This window comes from Lagenorhynchus albirostris, chromosome 1 (assembly GCF_949774975.1).
Source record: "Lagenorhynchus albirostris chromosome 1, mLagAlb1.1, whole genome shotgun sequence".
NCBI lineage: Eukaryota > Metazoa > Chordata > Mammalia > Artiodactyla > Delphinidae > Lagenorhynchus > Lagenorhynchus albirostris.
In genome coordinates this window covers 24,281,093-24,300,109 of record NC_083095.1, presented here as the reverse complement: position 1 = coordinate 24,300,109, position 19,017 = coordinate 24,281,093, and the positions used below count along the sequence as shown (strand labels likewise).

The 19,017-nt window shown below is 41.7% G+C and overlaps 1 protein-coding gene across 5 annotated transcripts in view; it reads left to right on the top strand.

Moving 5' to 3' along the window:
* Window positions 1-19,017, top strand: part of NRXN3 (neurexin 3) — a 1,617,293-nt gene that overhangs the window by 495,694 nt on the left and 1,102,582 nt on the right. The gene's annotated exons all lie outside the window — the stretch shown is intronic.

Here is a 19,017-nt window from a genome sequence, read left to right as displayed (position 1 = left end):
GTTGGTTAAGAACATGAATTCTGGGGCCAGACTCGGTGAGAGATGTAGCCCTCATGGAGTGATACAAACTTTCTCAAGATAATATCTTTGAGACTTGATTTCCTCATTTGCAAAATGGAGATAATTAGGTACCTACCTCACAGGATATTAATGAGGATTAAGTGAGTCAGTAGGTTCCTGGACTATGGAAAGCATTTAGTAAATGTTAATGATTGTTACAGTCATAATTATTGTCATCAACATCATTAAAGGAAAAGCACAGAGAAGTTTGGGAGGCCTTTGCAAGGGGACCCAACATACCGTAGAGATTCATAGAAAGCTTCTTCAAGAAAGAAATATACAGGTTGAGACTTGAAATATAAGTAAGAGTTAGCTTGGCAACGAGGTGGGAGGAAGCCGGGTGTCTTTTACATGAGGGCAACGTGTGCCAAGAGGTAAGAGACCATGGCACACCAGGACTTCCCCGGCAATCAGTGGTTGAGACTTCACCTTCCAATGCAGGGGATGCAGGTTCGATTCCTGGTCGGGGAGCTAAGATCCCACATGCCTCGCAGCCAAAAAACCAAAACATAAGCAACAGAAGCAGTATTGTAACAAATTTAATAAAGACTTTAAAAATGGTCCACATCAAGGAAAAGAAAAACTTAAAAACAAAAATCTCCTCTAAAAAAAAAAAATCAAAGGAGACCATGGCACAGTTGAGGAACCAAACAAAGTCCATAACAGAATGGAGTGTGTAGTGAGGTGGGGGGAAGGGTGTGAGAGGTAGCTGAAGAGTTGGGGGACAAAGAGTGGGGGCTGACCATTTACAACAGGCCAGGATGCTGGGGGAAGCCCCTTTCTCTCTACCGCTTTAGGATCTTACACTTGCACTGAATTTACAGTTTGGGTAAAGGGCAGAGATAAAGGTAAGCAAAGAGACAACATCAAGACAAGGAGATCCTAGTCTATAAGCCACATCCAGATTGCAGCTTGGTTAATTGTTTTATATGCCAACCACACAGAATCTGGCTGGCTGTCCACGAGTTGTCAGTCTCTATTTTGTATGAAAGGATAATTTACATAGTTATCAAGTTTTGCTGAGGGCGTAGTTCTAGGGCTTTGAGGATACTGTGTGTGTAGTAGAGGTAGTTTCTGTCTACAGAAGCTTATCATTTCTTTAGCTGAGGAGTTGACACATCGATATAAGAAGCAGTAATAAAATGATACAAGGCTGCAGCATGGGCTGGACCACTAGGGGGACATGGAAATTTAGTGAAGACTTTCCTGAGGAGAGGGACATGCAGGGTCACACCCTTAAAGACTACCAGTGGCCAGAATTGTCCAGGTATCAGAAGTCTGGTGATAAGGAGGGATCCTGGAACATGCTTGCATGACCAGTCAAGAATTTTCAAGGAGTCATTTTTGTGAGGTCAACCATATTGCTAGTTAAAGTATATTTCAAGAGAACTGCAAACCTTCCCTACAGCTGGACCAGAAGGAGGACACAGGATATTGGAGTAAAGGAAAAGGAGCTTTTCGGGGGCTCATAGAAGTGAAATTCAGATTCGCTGAATTTTCAAAGCAGCCACCCCAGAACATGAACTAAGATGGGGAGGCGGCCATCCGGCACAGAAGTGGGTCTCATTTGGCTGGCCAGTCTGTCAAGCTCCTGAACTCCTTCCAAATCTCTTTTTAGGGTAGACTATCCTGGTTGCTGGTTTGGGGAGATAGAAAAGTCATTCGACCTCTGGGATGCATAAGACCATTTTGATGTAAGCCAGGAAATTGTGGATCATCCACTGTCTAGGAAGGTAGTGTAAGAACCAAAGGTCCCTTCAGACATCTCACTTCTTTCTCCTGGGTATCTTTCCAACTCAAGGGCCTGCAGCAGGGACTGGAGACCGCTGAGCAAGGTGTCCCTGAGATCAGCTGTTCCAAGGGCAAATCAATGGGAGTTGGTCCAAGATTTGCCAAGTACAGTGAAGGTCACTGCACCTTTACGTTGTCACTTGCTGACTAGTCATTAAAAGGCAGCTGATTGGGGATATATGAGGGACAATTATTCCTGGTACAGTGCAGCCAAGAATCATCCATTGTGGCCAAATGAGAAGGAGCCTGGCAAATTTAAGACATTTAATCTACATGTCGCTCAAATCCCAGATGGTTCAACTGATTGTTTTGTTCCCCCGCTAATTGTTTTCTGGCCCTGTATTGTTCCTGACACCATGTTCAGAATGGATCAGTGGAGTGTAAAAATTATAGGACTCTACTTTGCTGGCAAAGAAAACTGTTTCCCTATGACACTGTTTTTCTTTATTGAAACTGATTCGTCAGTGGAGATGGTTTTGACTTTTGTTCATTTTTCATACATGCAGCAGACATTTATTGAAACCCTAATTTGTTCCAGGCACTGTATTAGATGCTGGCAATGCAAAAAAAAAAAAAAAACCCAAAAAACCGACACAGCTTCTGGTTTTGATCAAGGGGTGTATAGTCCTGCTGGACAAGGAAAGGTGGGAACTGTGCTAATTTTGGTAGATGTCATGCCTGATCTTTTAGGGGAATAGCAGGGCAGACAGATGGGAGAGGCCATGACTACATGGGTGAGTGATGGTTGGGAAAAGGGGACCTGAGGTTTCTTAGATTTTCTTGTCTGCTATTAATAATAAAACTATGGCCTCTCTTTACCTCTGACCCTCAGTATCCATTATAGGCACTTCTGAAGAGTGGTAAAGGAAGAGCATTAACCGTCTTTATGCAAGAGCATGATCCCCTTTGTCAAGGAATGCTGCCCCACGCACCATAACACCATCAACAAGTTCACTCAATTTACCATTCTCTAATTTTTTTCTAGAAGCATTAACCCTAAGCCCACTAAGTGACACTTAGTGGGGACCAAGTGTCAATAGGCAAGGCTATGGATTTAATTTATTTGTGGACTATCGAACTTCAATTTGAGGCCACTGCAGATTCTACCCCCTTCCCTAGATGGCTTTTCCTGAATGTATGCCATCATTTGTTTAGCAAGAAATAAAATAGGACTCAGCACAGGTTCATCCCTATGACAAAAATAAACTACACTATAGCACTTAGAGTCAGGATGGCCTAGTGGTTAATGGCGTGAATTTTAGTCAGATGTACCTTGGTTCCTGAGTTGGTTCTGTCAGTAGCTAGGTAATATACAACAAATTTTTTATTTTGTCCAAGTCTTAGTTTCCTTATCTGTAAAATGGGGACACTGATAATTACTAGGTAAGGTTCCCTTGGTTGCAAGCTACAGAATTGACAATGACTAACAGAGTAAAGGAAGAAGACATATTGCATGATTACCTAGAGAGTTATTGATCAAATAACGATCTCACCAATTACATCTTGAAAAGGGAAGCAGAACAACTCTGGGGATCCCAAGGCACTGTGATTGAAGTGATGCATCTCTCTTGACCTACGGGTTCTGGAGTTTTCCATTCACAGTTTACATTTTCCAGAAAGAGAGCCCAATTGGCCCAGTTTAGTTCATCTGTCTGTTCTTCTACAATCAGCTCTGTCCAGGTGGGCAGTCACCTAGAATAGATATGAAGGATCACCTAATATGTAAATATATAATCTTACTGAACCATTTTCTTAGTGTTCCTTCATGGTGAAGCTTGGGGTGCCCTGATCCATAAGGCCATGTCCTGTTGTAGATGCCCAGCCACATGGACTACTTCTGTGTGATAAACAGAAATATTTCCTGGGGTCATGGATATTGGATGCCTTTGAGAATATTAAATTGTAGAACTAAGAAAATGTGATACAGAGGGTAGATCTGCTCTTCTCACTGGTCCCCGGGATTCCATTTATCTGACATAAACACCAGCTGAAAACCAAGAATGCAGATATTATGGGTTCTCTCAAATGACCCTGTTCCAGCAGGAAAGGCTTGCAGGCAGCAGCTGCTCGGGGACTGTGCTTTCAGCCAGCCCCTCTGATGGCTGCTGTGTGCTCCTGGGGCAGCAGTACATCCTGCTGGGGAGGGTGAGACACTGACTTTAGAGGAGGCTAGAGTGTGTCATTTGGATGCCACATGGAAATCAAGACATCAGGGCATAGCAGGCCTGGCAGATTCAGTTGATGTTACCTGTACCTAATCCTTATTTCAGCAAGGGAGCAATTGGAAGCCCTGAAAAGTTAATCTCACTTTAACTTGGAGCAGCTGTAGAATGGTTAAAATTCATGGATTCTGACTCCTAATCCACTGTACTTTCCATTACATTGAGTAGCCTTTCCTCCTCTTATATATGAAAGGGGTTGGATTATAAGGTCATTGAAGGAAAAACAGTGCATTAGGTATTTTTGTTTTCCCACAGTCTCCAGCACTGTGCTGTACACATACTACGAGGTTATTAAATGTTGGAGGAAGGGTCCCAATCCTCTGTCCTGGGTCTCCTCCTGGTCTGCACGTTGCCCTTTGTGCCCTCATCCACTGCCATGGTGTCAAAGGTTATCTATATGTCAGTGATTCCCAAATCAGTCTCTCTAGCCTCGAACTCTCTCTGGAGCCCCAGATTTCTATATCCAGTTGTCTGCTTGACGTCTTCATTTGGATATCTGATAGATATCTTAATCATAACATTGAAAAATAGAAATCTTCAGTGCCTCCTCCCTGCCTTAGACTTTTTTTCTTTTCTTTTTTTTTTTTACTTTTAGTTTTTCCCATCTCAGTAAATGGCATCACCATTGTCCTTGGCATTTTCCTCGATTTTTCTTCTCCCAGCTCATTCAGTCTGTCTCAGCAAGTTCCTGTCGTCTCCTCATCTAAACCCATCCTGCGTCTGTCCACTTCTCTCCCTCTCCACTGCTATCATCCTAGGTCAACCTACATTGATCTCTTCTTTGGAAAACTAGGTAGCATGTCATATGTTATGAAAAGCTCAAATTCATTTTGCGCCTTCCTCAGAGTATTGAAGTGAGATTATTAAAATGTTTAAATATTCAACACATTCTTAAGTAGCTTTAGTTTCAGTGGCTTTTGGTCCCTCAAATTGCAGGAAATGAAGCTATGATACTTCTTTGGAATTAACTTCAACATTCACATTTCCATTCCTTTTCTCTGTACCAAGCTTGGTGAGCTCAGTTGTGAGGATACAAATTTGTAGAAGCCATAGTTTCAATTCTTGAGCTCACAGTCTAATAATCTGCAAATTGTAATGCAATCTACCAAGGGCAATGATCCAGGAATATCATAGGAAAGAATGAGATAAAAATTAGAAAGCAAATTATGTCCAACATGATATACCACTTTATAACCAGTTCTGGATCTACTGGGGTCTGCTCAGACTGACTCACTGGTGTGGGAACAAAAGAAACCCTGGCTTCCAGGGTCAAATATAAAAATGCATGTTGCTTTCCCTTGTTCCCGTGCCATTGAGGCTCTGCTCTTATTCCCCTAGGAACATCCAGGCCCTTTATTTAGATATGTGACCTTGAGATTCTTACTGGGATCCTCTGGCCTCTCTGTTCTGCAAAAACAAAATGAGGCAATTGGGTTTCATGCTCTCTCAGGGCCCATCCAGTTATAAAACTCTGTGATTCTCAAATGTCATCAGCTTGGCAGTGGCGTCCCTTATCCTGAGTAGAGGGGTGAAGGTGAGTGAAAGGCAGGGCAGGGATGCTAGTCCTTGTTTCTTGCAGTCTGCAGTACTGTCTGGGTTAGGAGGCTCAGTTTAGTCATATCAGCACTGCGATGAAGTTGTCACGTCTCTTGGTTCATTCATCTAAAAATACGAATACCTTGATATACTGGGAATACTTCAGGTCCATGACTTAAAAGTTTTAATTGCTGGATTAATGAGTAGAACCTTGGATTTCTTAAGATCATTAAACGACTGTCTCTTTTTCGGTCCATTGTTTACCCCCTTTCAAGGGTAAATACATGTATTAGAGAAAGAGGGCCCCCAAGAAATACATAATTCATCAACATCAACCAACATGTCCCCAGTTTTTCTTATCCATTGGTGCTTTTTAAATTTTTATTTTATATTGGAGTATAGTTGATTAACAATGTTATGTTAGTTTCAGGTGTACAGCAAAGTGAGTCAGTTGTACACATACAGGTATCCATTCTTTTTCAAATTCTTTTCCCATTTAGGTTATTACAGAGTACTGAGCAGAGTTCCCTGTGCTATATAGTAGGTCCTTGTTGGTTATCTCTTTTAAATATAGCAGTGTGTATATGTCATTCCCAAGCTCCCAATCTATCCCTCCCCTCCCACACTTCCCCCCGGTAACCACAAGTTCCTTCTCTAAGTCTGTGAGTCTGTGTCTGTTTTGTAAATAAATTCATTTGTATCATTTTTTAAGATTCCGCATGTAAGCAATATCATATGATATTTGTCTTCCTCTGTATGACTTACTTTACTTAGTATGATAATCTCCAGATCCATCTATGTTGCTGCAAATGGCATTATTTCATTCTTTTTAATGGCTGAGTAATATTCCATTGTATATATGTACCACATCTTTTTTTAAAAAGATTTTTATTGGAGTATAGTTGCTTTACAATGTTGTGTTAGTTTCTGCTGTGCAGCAAAGTGAATCAGTTATACGTATACATGTATCCCCTCTTTTTTGGATTTCCTTCACATTTAGGTCACCACAGAGCATTGAGTAGAGTTCCCTGTGCTATACAGTAGGTTCTCATTAGTTATCTGTTTTATGCACAGTAGTGTATATATGTCAGTCCCAATCTCCCCATTCATCCCACCCTGCCACCTCCTTGGTATCCATAAGTTTGTTCTCTACATCTTTGTCTCTATTTCTGCTTTGCGAATAAGTTCATCTGTACTATTTTTCTAGATTCCACATATAAATGATATTACATGATATTTGATTTTCTCTTTCTGACTTACTTCACTCTGACAGTCTCTAGGTCTGTCCATGTCTCTGCAAATGGCACAATTTTTCATGTCTGAGTAATATTCCATTGTATATATGTACCACATCTTCTTTATCCATTCCTCTGTTGATGGACATATAGGTTGCTTCCATGTCTTGGCTATCGTAAATAGTGCTGCAATGAACATTGGGGTGCATGTCCCCTTTGAACCATGTTTATCTCCAAATATATGCCCAGGAATGGGATAGCTGGATCATATGGTAGCTTTGTTTTTAGTTTCTTAAGGAAGCTCTGTACTGTTCTCCATAGTGGCTGTACCAATTTACATTCCCACCAGCAGTGTAGGAGGGTTCCCTTTTCTCCACACCCTCTCCAGCATTTATTGTTTGTAGACTTTTGATGATGGCTGTTCCGACTGGTGTGAGGTGATACCTCATTGTAGTTTTGATTTGTACTTCTCTAATAATTAGTGATGTTGAGCATCTTTTCATGTGCCTCTTGGCCATCTGTATGTCTTCTTTGGAGAAATGTCAGTTTAGGTCTTCTGCCCATTTTTTAATTGTGTTAAGACACACAGCTATATCCCTGGTGATGGCCGTAGCGTTGCTCAGATTCAGCCTCTTCTTGTTTCTCTTCCTGTTCTCCTTTCCACAGGCCCAGGATTGTATGATCCCAGGAAATTGTCCTATAATCCATGAACCCTTCCTAAGTGTTATTCTGCCAGGTTGGGGTCTGAGATACCCCTGATCACAGCTTCTCCTGATGGTCTAAAGAAGAGAGTAAGGGAGGAAGATTCTAGTCGTTTGAGAAGCTTGAAGCTCCAGGGGTCTCAGAAGGACAGGCTGGGGACTTTGGCGATCTTTGGAAACTCTACAGCCAGGCCTGTGTTTAGCCTGAGAATGTGAAGGTCAGCACTTTGAGGCAGAGCGCGACAGCTGCTTAGAACTGTGGCACACCTGCTGTTGGCTGCGATTCTGCCAAATGCAGAGACATGGTGGCCGTTTATATTACTGCTTTGTACCTTTATTACTGCCTTTGCTAAAAGCTGCTTAACTGCCAGCAGACGTCTGCCCATTATAGATGCAATGAACTGAGATGCTGCTAAATTGTGAGACACAAGTGCTTCAAAATGCAACACAAGGGGATTGTCATAGCATTTTTTAGCTGCATCTTGGGTCTTTTCACAGATAGATGAATCCTTCCTTGCTCCAGTCTAGATTAAGAGGAAAGGGACGTTAACTTTTTTGAGAGAAATTATATGCCTGCTTTGTATTCTTAATATACACTGGGCCATTTAACCCTCCCATCCATTCTTCAGGCTGCGTGATCTTAGCCTCATTTCCTAGGTGAAGAAAATAAGGCCCCAAGTCATTCATTCCAAAGCACCTGTTGAGTACTGTGTGCCAGCGGCCGCTCTGACCCTTCGAGACACAATAGAATTGAGTGCGATGCTCCTCATAAACATATCAATATATCCTGATACCTGAGGAAAGGACATAAATGCGAGGAGAAGTGTCATGGACAGTATCAGAGATTGGGTGACACTAGAGCTGAGGCTTGGTGGAGTAGCAGGAATCTCCCGGGAAGACCAGGCAGGGAAAAGTATTTCAAGCAGAAGGAACAGGTATGCAAAGATGACTTCTGTAAACAGGAAGTTTTCCTCGTGGATGGTATCTAAGTCTTAAATTTGAGGGGATGTTTTAGAAGGTGTGGCTGAAGAAGTGGTAGGGCCAGTTGTGAGGCGCCTTGTTTGTTCTCCCCAGAAGTTTGGACCTTACCAAACTCGTAAGGGGGCATGCCAGCTTTAGCAATGGGATAACAAAGTCAAATCCCTCTGGCAAGGGAGGATTGGCACGTGGGAGACAGTAGGCCAAGAGGCCAGTGTGCGTTAGTTCAGTTTGCATTTATATTAATTCAGGGTGGGAAATAAGAGTCCAAACTGTGACAGGGAGAATGGGGGTCGAGTTCTGAGGACACATCCAATAGATATTTAAGGGGCAATGTTGATAGGATTTACTAACCAGTGGTACACAGCTAGAGAGTGGCCGAGACTGGATTAGAATAAGGGTTTGGTCGTAGAAGCCCATTGTTTCTTCCCTGTGCTACTCAAGCATCTCAGATGAGTTGGAGAGTCTTGGGAGGAGTGGGGAAGAGTGAGGTAGCGATTAAGGGGATATAGCTAGGAGTCGCCTGTATATACTGGTCTCACTGTGAACATATGTGACTTATTCTCTCTCTGTGCCTCAGTTTCCATATTTACCACTGAGAATATCAACAGTCGTTGCTTAATTGGCTTTTTGTGAGCCTCTTTATTATAGAGTCAGAGTGTATGTTGTGTTCACAGAGATCATAAGCCAGCATGTCCCTTTCTGAAGCTAGAATTCTGCAATTCAAGAATGAAAAAATTCTCAGACTGGTGTTTTTTTTATTCAGTTTTTTCTTGTGTTGTAGAAATGACCTAGATATGATTTCTGTGTTTAAGTATATGATATAGGCTAGAACTTAACAGGGGGAAGGAAGGTTGCACCAGAAGGGAACATACCAAAGCATGCTTTTCTCCATACTTCACATGGTTTGTATTTGGAATCAAGACATGACTACTGTAATCCCAGATTTTGAAGAATTATGCTAAAATGGTCTGTTGTTACTGTGATTATCTCAACCAAGCTTTGCATGTATTTGGTGGAAAAATGAATTGTTTCTCTTTCTCTTGTAAAAGTGGCCATATTTGAAATTAAGCTAAAAGATTCTTTCCTTATAGGTAGGAAAAATCGTATTTTTAATTTCTCTGTATTCTGGTCTCCCATTAGGACTTCACATCAATGACACCCAATACTGGGGATTGTGTGCGTGTGAGTGATAGAGCACATGTGTAGTTTCCCTCTAGTTTCTGAGATGTTTTGCTGTTCTGTTTTTAATATAATCAGAGATTATTTAAGGAAGAGAAACGCAAACATGTAACAGTCATGAATAGAAGGGCCAAACTGAAACCTAGACCTGGATTGATCCAAAGAAAACCAGATGAGTGTAAAGTGCTGTAGAATTATTTATCTCGCCAGAGGCCCAGATACCATCTAGCACAACCCCCCTACCCCCAGTTCTAGATCAGGAAGCTGAGGGCTCCAGGTAGGAAATAAGTTGCCCAAAGAATAGAATATAGTGTTTCTATCCCCTCCTTTTGGTTCTCCTATCATTGGATTTTTCAAAGAAATCCGAAGATACTGCAGGAGCAGTATTTGTGCATATTTTATGAAGATGTATGTTTATGTCCCCATGGATTACGAAGCAGTACAATCATGCATTGTAACAAAGGTATTTGGTTAGTCTCCAGTCTTATTCTTGTTGGTAAATTTATTTAGAATGTTGGCAATTGATTTAGAGAAAAGAAATATGAAGGGAAAAGACATGTGTACATGTCTCTTATTTCATCAACGATCCCATATTACCCCATATGACAAATAAATCCAGCCCAACAGAGAGAATTTTGGAGTGACAAGTGCATTTGGGACTTGGGGCCGGAAACTCTGGGTATATAGCTCTCAAAAGGCCCCCTTCTGTGGAATATTGGCCAGCTACGTCCCTGGCAAGGAAACGCAAGGTTTCTTGGAGATCACTTCATGCTTCTTAGCATGTTTAACCTTTACAGCAGGGCATTCTCATCAAAATGACAAACCCCCACAGAGCCTTCTGAGAGGCCAGTTAATCAGAAACCTTATGAAATCTGTGGGGTTAGCACGCTCCCCATCTTTTTTCCTCCAGGGAAAGAAAGCCCTGTGTCTTTCAGATTTCAGTCTTCTCTGCAAGCCCCTTGTCTGCAACTTCCTGCTGTGACCCACAGATATTAGAATACTGTTTTCCTGTGGTCTCCCAGGGCCACATACTGACACCAGCTAAGGCTAGTACATTTTTAATCTCCATCAGCGACATTGTAAGGAAAGATGACTGCTCTGATGTTTGCTTACTTGAATTCTTCCTACTCCAGAAGTCTTCAGACCCCCAGAAAGGATCTGAAGATAGTGGCTCACTCTTAATGTCACCGCATATGGTGGCAGGCGGTTGCTGACAGGGACCTCAACTCCAGCTGGCTGTCTCTGCTCCCTTTGCCCCATTTCTCAGGCTGTAATGAAACTTATTTCACAAGCATCCCAGCTTCTCCAGATACTGTAAGATGGAGCCTCCTGTGGAAATCCACAAAGTCAGGTCTATGTTGAGAGCAGAAGTAGAAAGAGAAAAGATTGATGAGTAAAAGTCAGGTAGCTGTACAGGTGATAAAAACATTGATTGGGATGAGGGTGGGGGTGACTCTATCAGAATTTAGATTCATATTTAGTTGGAAAAGACCTCTGAGGTTTTTGAGTGTGACCTAACATCTGATGCATGAACACCCTTGACAAAATCTCTGAAATGCTGTATGGACTCTATGGGAACATTTTCTGTTTCCATATGCTGCGCTAAATGCACAGCAGTGGGTAGCTTAATCATTGCGATAACTGTGTAAGTAGGTGCTATTTCATTCTCAATTTACATCTGAGGAATGGAGGTCACGGCTACATTAAATAACTTGCCTAAGGTCACTGAGTTCTTCTGGACCTTTCACTCCAGAGCCTACTCTTCTGTGATCAATATATTCTACTGCTCACAGTGACAGGGGAGCTCACTCTTCAAGAAGCTGCTGTTTCAGTTTTGGAGAGCACCAAATACAGACATACCCCGGAGATATTGCAGGTTTGGTTCCAGACCACCTCAATAAAGTAAGTATCACAGTAAAGTGAGTCACATGAAGTTTTTGGTTTTCCAGTGCATATGAAAGCTGTGTTTATGTTATGCTGTAGTCTATTAAGTGTGCAGTAGCATTATGTTTAAACAATGTGTGTACCTTCATTTAAAAATACTTTATTGCTAAAAAAATGCTACCCGTCATCTGGGCCTTCAGTGAGTTGTCATCTTTTTGCTGGTGGAAGGTTGGAAATATTGCAAGAATGACCAAAATGTGACACAGAGACACAAAATGAGCAAATGCCATTGGAAGAATGGGGCTGATAGTCTTCTCGTTCAACACAGGGTTGCCACAGACCTTCAATTTGTAAAACACACAATATCTGCTAAGCACAATAAAGCAAAGTGCAATAAAATTAGGTATACCTTTATTCTGAATATCCCCCGTTTACTGTAAACTGAAGTCTCTCTTCTTCTAATATCTTTCTTTTGATCTTGGTTCTGGCTTTGGGAACTATACAGGATTTAATCCCTCAATTAATATTTACTTGGTACTTACTGCGCCTTGGGCACCTGGGATATATAGAACTATCAAACCTAAACGCTCTTCTGTAGTAGACCTTTAGGTAGTTAAAGAGGTCTGTCATTTTTCCACTGAAAGGTTGTCAGTCATTCTCAGGATAAACTATTAGTTTCTTCAAGTAGTCCTCATCTGTTGTGGTCTTGAGTTCCTCTATCATCCAATAGTCATTGAGGGAATGAAGGAGGGTGAGGAGGGGCTGTGTATTCACTGAATGCAAGGATGGCTTCCAGGACCAGGGAACTTTGTGGCTCTGCCCCTTTAAGCAGCAGGCATTTGTTACTAATGCAATAACCCATATGATCATTGGACATTGTAATGTCATATGGACTATGGATTTGTGAGGCCAGTGGGATTCACTGGTGTATTTCTGAGAGGTGATTGCTAGTTGTATATCCTGAAAACAAAATATCTTGAGCCCACAATAGGCAGCATCACATTTATTTCCTAATCTTATTGCTCAAAATAGTCCTAGACTGAGTGTGGTTAAATCACATATTTCAAAAGCAAGGCTACATTTATCTTTGGCCTTAGGAATATCTCAGGGTATCATTTGACAAGGAAACCATGGCTTTGACAAATATCAGCTGATATAGAATCATTGAATGCTGGAGTTGGTCAGAAACATAAAAATCGTATATTCTGGTGCTGATAAGTTACAAAGGAAGAACTGAGGTTCGGATGGTTATGTATTACACAGGTGGTCCAAAGTCATACAGGTAGTCATGGTGGGACTCGTATCTCAATATTTTGAAACCTGGAGCATAGCTCTCGATCCCAAAGCAATGTCAGGAGGTGCTCTAGCTTTGTGCCTTTGGGGTGGTCTTCCTGTGTAGCTGACAGTTAGATCCTTGTGCAACGCAGCTCCGAACCTTTCTGCACAAGATCAATGGGTCCTTGTGATTTTTTTTTTTTACATGTAATAGTCCCTTTATTTACTGCAAATAGACTAGGCAATTAATTCAGTTAGCAGCTTATGGCCTGGGAAATCTCATTACCCAAACCTTACATTATCAACACATCTGTTTAAAAAGAGATGCTTAAAGAACTGGTCTGAATATTCAGATTTCTGATCATCTCCAAGAATAGGGGAACTACTGAAAGGCAACTTTGGAGAGAGTGTAGGGTCGTACCAAGGTTATCAAACCCACTGAAATGCACACCTCAGGAGGTATAAAAAGGGACTTCACATTTACTGAGTACCTGTTATATGCCAGGTATAACTTGATGTTTAAGATGCAGGAGCTCTGGTGTGGAACAGAGCCGGATATGAAAGCTGATTCCATCACTGATTATTATATGATCTTGGGTGTGTTTTTAACCTCTCTGAACCTCAGCTTTCTGATCTATAAAACAAACTCCTTGGGGTTGTTGTGAGGCTTAAATAAGATGATTATGTAAAAATCTTAGCACAGCGCCTGTAACTTTGTGTTTAATACCTGGAGGAGTATTAGTCTCTCACTTAAATATAGAACAAGCTTATAAAGTTTGAGGTATCATTCATATCTTTTAATTAAACCAAGGCTCAGAAAGATGAAATAACTTGTCATAGTCACAATGTTAGTGAATACTGGAGGTAGCATTTGTAAAACCCAGTCCATCAGATTTTCTGTTATGCTTTGCCATTCCTTAAAATGGGAGGTCTTGGAGGTGGGATCTGGTATCACATGAGGGAAAAAGAGCTGTGGGGAAATGGAGAGATCCTTGTTTATCTTCCAGCCCTGTCTGTTCTCTGCTTCAGGACTTTCAGGGGTGAATCTAAGGAATAAGCAGTGCTAGAAGCTGTGCATTTGAAGTAAATTCAGGATTTAGAAGAGTGATCAGCATCTTCCACATCCTCTTGCCTGCATTCTTGATTCCTGAGTAAAGGAGAGGAACTCTTAAGTTTCCATGGGGCTGCTCCAGAAAAGCACAAAATCTCTACAGCTGGGGGCTGGTGAGATAGAGTTCGCCCTGTCACAGTTTATCCAGGGCCGCCATGTACCCAAACTCACACCTACGTTCATACCCACATGTGCACACAGACATACTACATGCTTCAGCCATAAACCTGGACCTCTCTGTATTTTGTTTTGCTTATCTGTCTCCTGCCATCAAGCATGTATCAAGTATCCCACTGCCAAGGATAGAAAAGCAGTTCACTCCGTGTTTGCGGAGGGAGAAAATGAAAGGCTGAATGAAAGCCTAAATGAGTGGGGTTAACTCTAAGAGTTACTCTACTGAAGTTAGAATTCTGGTTTACTAGCAGATAAATTTGGAGAAACTTGGGGCCCGAATGTCCCTCCTCTCTACCCCCAGACACACACACACACACAGATTGGGATTTTCTGGTGGGCAGAGGTGGAGATGCGCCTGGAGGAGAGTCGTCCAGCAGCTCCCTTAGGCTGAGGCCTAGCGTCTTTGCCCCGTAACAGCTGTTGCCAGCATTATCTGTAGAGAAGCAAGAGTCAGTGTTGCTTAGTGGACAGATGGGCAGGATTGGAAAGAACGAAGCTCGGGTAGAAGGAGAAGCTGACTTGTGCATCCTGGGCAGGCACTTCTGCCATCTGAAACAATGCACTGACCTTGGTGAGAAGAGTTTCCAGTTCCCTTTTGCTCCCTCTCACTCTTTTCCCTTGCCTTTCCCTGTCCTCCTTACTCTTCCCCCTCTTTCCTCTTCTTTATCCCCTCTTCTTTATTTCTTCCTGATCAGTCTCACACAGTCCTTTCTTCCCTTGTCTATCGATCTTTTAGGCTTGATACAGCAATAATGTCTACCTTTCAATGGGCAGTTCCTGCCAGAGGGATGAAATTGACCCTTGTTTGTTCAAAATGATTGGCACGGAGGCTGCCATAAAATGTGGGCTGGCACCTATGTCTGCCTAGACAGATGACAGAGGTAGAAGGGAAGGACAGGCCCCCAAGGCCTCTGCAAGCACATTGCCTAGGCTGTAAACAATCTCTTTTTGAACTGTGGGAATGAGAGGTGGTCTTGGCAAGAGGGGGTCATGACTCTGCAAAACCAAATGGCTAAAATTTTGTGGGGAGCGCAGAGCAGTGCACTGGGATATCAATCCCTACTCGAGGATATGACTTGGCTGCTGCAGAAGAGGCTCTCTCTTTCTGATGTTGGGTCTGCCCCCTGGGGCTTTCTGTACATGGAGGTTGATGGCAGTGGTGTGATGGGGAAGCAGTATGTCCTCAAGATGAAGCTGAACAGAAAGGTTTCTTTGTAAGTTTTCTTTTCCCCTTTCTTCCTTCAATTCTCTCACTTCTTGCTCACCCTTCTTTCACCTTCCTGCTTTTCTTGCCCTCAGCCCTTTCAGAACACTTGTCATTTTTTTCCCTCTGTGTATGACATGTTTGACCCATCCCATTTTTTTTTACTGCAAAGAAGTGTTCCTGGGGGCTCTGATGGAACAATTGAAATAACGAACCTTGACTTTGGTAGGACTCTTATTATTATGTCTTCATAAAATGCTAATCAATAAACCAATCTCCAGGTTATAGTTCTGTTAGGAGTGTTTACCACTGCTGGGAAGAAGCCTCATAAAGAATTGTCACCATTGGATTATTACCAATATTCTAGGTCATGGATCTCCATTTTTAAAAATAAACACTTGTGATTACAAAAGCGATATATGTTCACTGTAGAAAATTTGGATATATGGAAATTTATTAGTTCAACTTTTTATTTAGCCAATATTGAGTACCTATTTCATGGCAGATAATAAAAAAAGCTAAAATCAAGCATAATTATACCAACCAGAGATGGTCATTGTTAACATGCTGGAATGCTTTATTTTATTCCTTTGGGCAATGTATGTATAAAATATGTATCTTAAAAGTAATTTTCTATCCTGAGTTTTTCAGTTAGCTTTCATAGATTCAATTATATGATAATTTCAAAATTATATCATAATGTCAGTTTAGCATTATGTTATAACCTTTATCTCAAATTATAAAAAAAAACTTAAAAGTTGTTTTTTTTTTTTTTTTTTGCGGTACGCGGGCCTCTCACTGTTGTGGCCTCTCCCGTTGCGGAGCACAGGCCCCGGACGCGCAGGCTCAGCGGCCATGGCTCACGGGCCCAGCCGCTCCGCGGCATGTGCGATCTTTCCGGACCGAGGCACGAACCCGTGTCCCCTGCATCGGCAGGTGGACTCTCAACCACTGCGCCACCAGGGAAGCCCACTTCTCTGTTCTTAATGCTTGGTGTCCTGTGTCTCTCCTGATGGACCTCTTAATTTTGTTTCTTTTGTATCCCTTTGCTTTTAGTTGGTATTTATTTTTTGCAATACATACTCCATTTTGCACAGTAGATAACATGCTCTAGGAAGGCCAGAACCATGCCTTCGCCACTGCCCAGGGCCTGATGTACAGTGTGTATTAACACATGTTTGTTGATAAGGATAGATTCAGGGCACAGGTACCCTCAACCTTTTCATCCAAAGACTTGACAAATCTTTTTAATCCATATATTCTCCCTCCCATGTACATCGTCTTGCTCTAGGCTTATATTTCATGCTTACAGCCAGAAATTTCCTGCAGGAACCCTAGTTTTTATGTGTTTATTTCAAATATAATTTTCTAAGGAAGGAGCATGATTATCCAAGCAGAGTTTGCCAATATCAAGGCATCAGTCAGTGTTAGAAGAGCTGATTTAGAGTGGTCAGTGGTAACAGAGACTAATGACATTGATGAGGCTTAATAACTTGTATTCTCTCCAAAGAGAAACTTTTCCTGGCCAGAATTTCATAAGGAGCTTGTTGCCCTAAGTCAGCTATATTGCATTAGGACACTGTGAGTGTGAAGGAAAGGAGAAATTGATTTGGGGGGTGGTGGAAGGGATATTGTGTGGGTAAGGCTAATGCCACAGAATGTTAGCAGAAAACCATCTATTACCACTATGGCTTACTACCATTCAGCAAATATTGATTGAGACCCTATCATGTGATAGCCACCAGGATAAGAACAGAGGATACAGAGGGTAAATGATGTCTTCAGTCTTCAGGAAGCTCAAGGTCATGCTAGGTGGCTGCCTCCAGGAGGATGGATTGGACATGAGGCCCATATAACCAAGATCCCGTTCTTACTGCTGCATGAACGACCTTATTTAAGATGCAAGATTTATTGGAGGTGGAGGAGGAGAGGGGAAGAGACTGGGTCTAGATCTGAGTCAGAATAGAACTACAATTTCTCTACTCCCAGAAACAGTGAGCAAGGTAAGACTTTTCTCTAAAGTGGCAGAAAAACTTCTGCTAGGTTAGGATCAGGGTATTAGTGTAAACTATTAAAAGAGAGCCAAATAACACACATCTGCATCTGTAAAGATAAATGAAACAGACACGCACACACACACCCTTTCCCGTTTACTGGTTCATTTATCTGCTATTCCGTGACTGATGAAATTATCGCAGTTTCAGATGCAGGGTCAAAATAAAGTCATTTTAACATGACTATAGTTAACACTGCTGTACGGTATATTTGAAAGTTAAGAGAGTAGATCTTAAGATGTCTCATAACAAGGAAAAAAACACTTTTTTCTTTCTTTTTTTGGGGGGGGTATCTGTATGACATGATGGATGTTAACTTACTGTGGTGATCATTTCACAATATGTATAAATCGAGTCATGCTGTACACCTTAAGCTCCTACAGTGCTGTATATCACTTATATCTCAATAAAACTGGGAAAAGTCATTTATTCCAGAGACTCACCATTTCAAGGATGTATCATACTATATAAAAGAAAGCTCTTGCATGTTACACTGTTCTTCACACCATCATTTAAAATGATATTCATTTGAATATTACTTAGCGCCTACAATATGCCAGACAGAATATGACAACCCCTGAGTGATACAGTGGTGAGCAAAAATTGACCCAGCCTTGGCCTCATAGAACTTACAGTCTGGCGACAGGAGAAAGGCATCAAATAATCATCAACTAAACGTAGAATTTGAAACTTTCTTAAACTTGAGAAGTGTGGAAAACCTGGCCTAATTGGAGGATCCAGAAATATTTTCCCGAAGTAATGATGCTTGAGCTGATCTTTGGAAGATAGGCAAGAGGTACCCAGGCAAGGGTGGATGTAGTCTTCCAGGAAGAAGGTTGTTGCAAGCCCAAGGGATGAAAAGGAGAATGTCAAGTTAAAGTCTAAGGAACAGAAGCTGGGTTGGTGGGGATGGAGTACAGAGAGGGAGAGTGGAGGGGAAGGCAGGGGCATGGTCATATAGCCCTCTGATAGTACAGTGTGGTACCGATTTAGACTTTATCCTAAAGGCCGTGACAAATTGTCGAATAGTGATAAGCAGAGAAGTAACATGACCATGATTTATATTTTATTTATTTATTTATTTTCATGATTTATTTTTTAAAGATCACTTTGGCTATGGGATGGAGAGTGGATTGGAGGAGACTAACAGTTGATGCTAAAATACTAGCTCTCCAGGAAAGAGTCAGTAGTGGACTAAATTTGGACCAGGGCAGTGACTGTGAATGTGAAGGGAAGTGAGAGAATTTGAGATATCTTTAGAAAGTCGTGTATTTGTAGCATTTGAGATGTCAAAGAAAAACAAATCAGGGCTTAGTAAGGAGAGACTTTGTTCATAAAGATTATTGCAAGGGAAGGAAAGGCACTATTGCAGTAGGGAGAATGCTATGACAGTGAGGTCTGAAAGTACTGGCAAACCAAACAAAACAGGAAAAAAAAGGTTTTTTTCTTTTCTAGGGAGAAAAAGGCAAGCAGGGATAAGCAGAATCTTTGGAGGGGATGTTGGACAAGCATGGGGAAATAACCATTGGGTCTGACAGCAATAAGGTCTCACTGTGGTTGGCTGATTCCCAGGAGAAACTGATAAGGGAGTCATGTTCCACTTTTTGTGT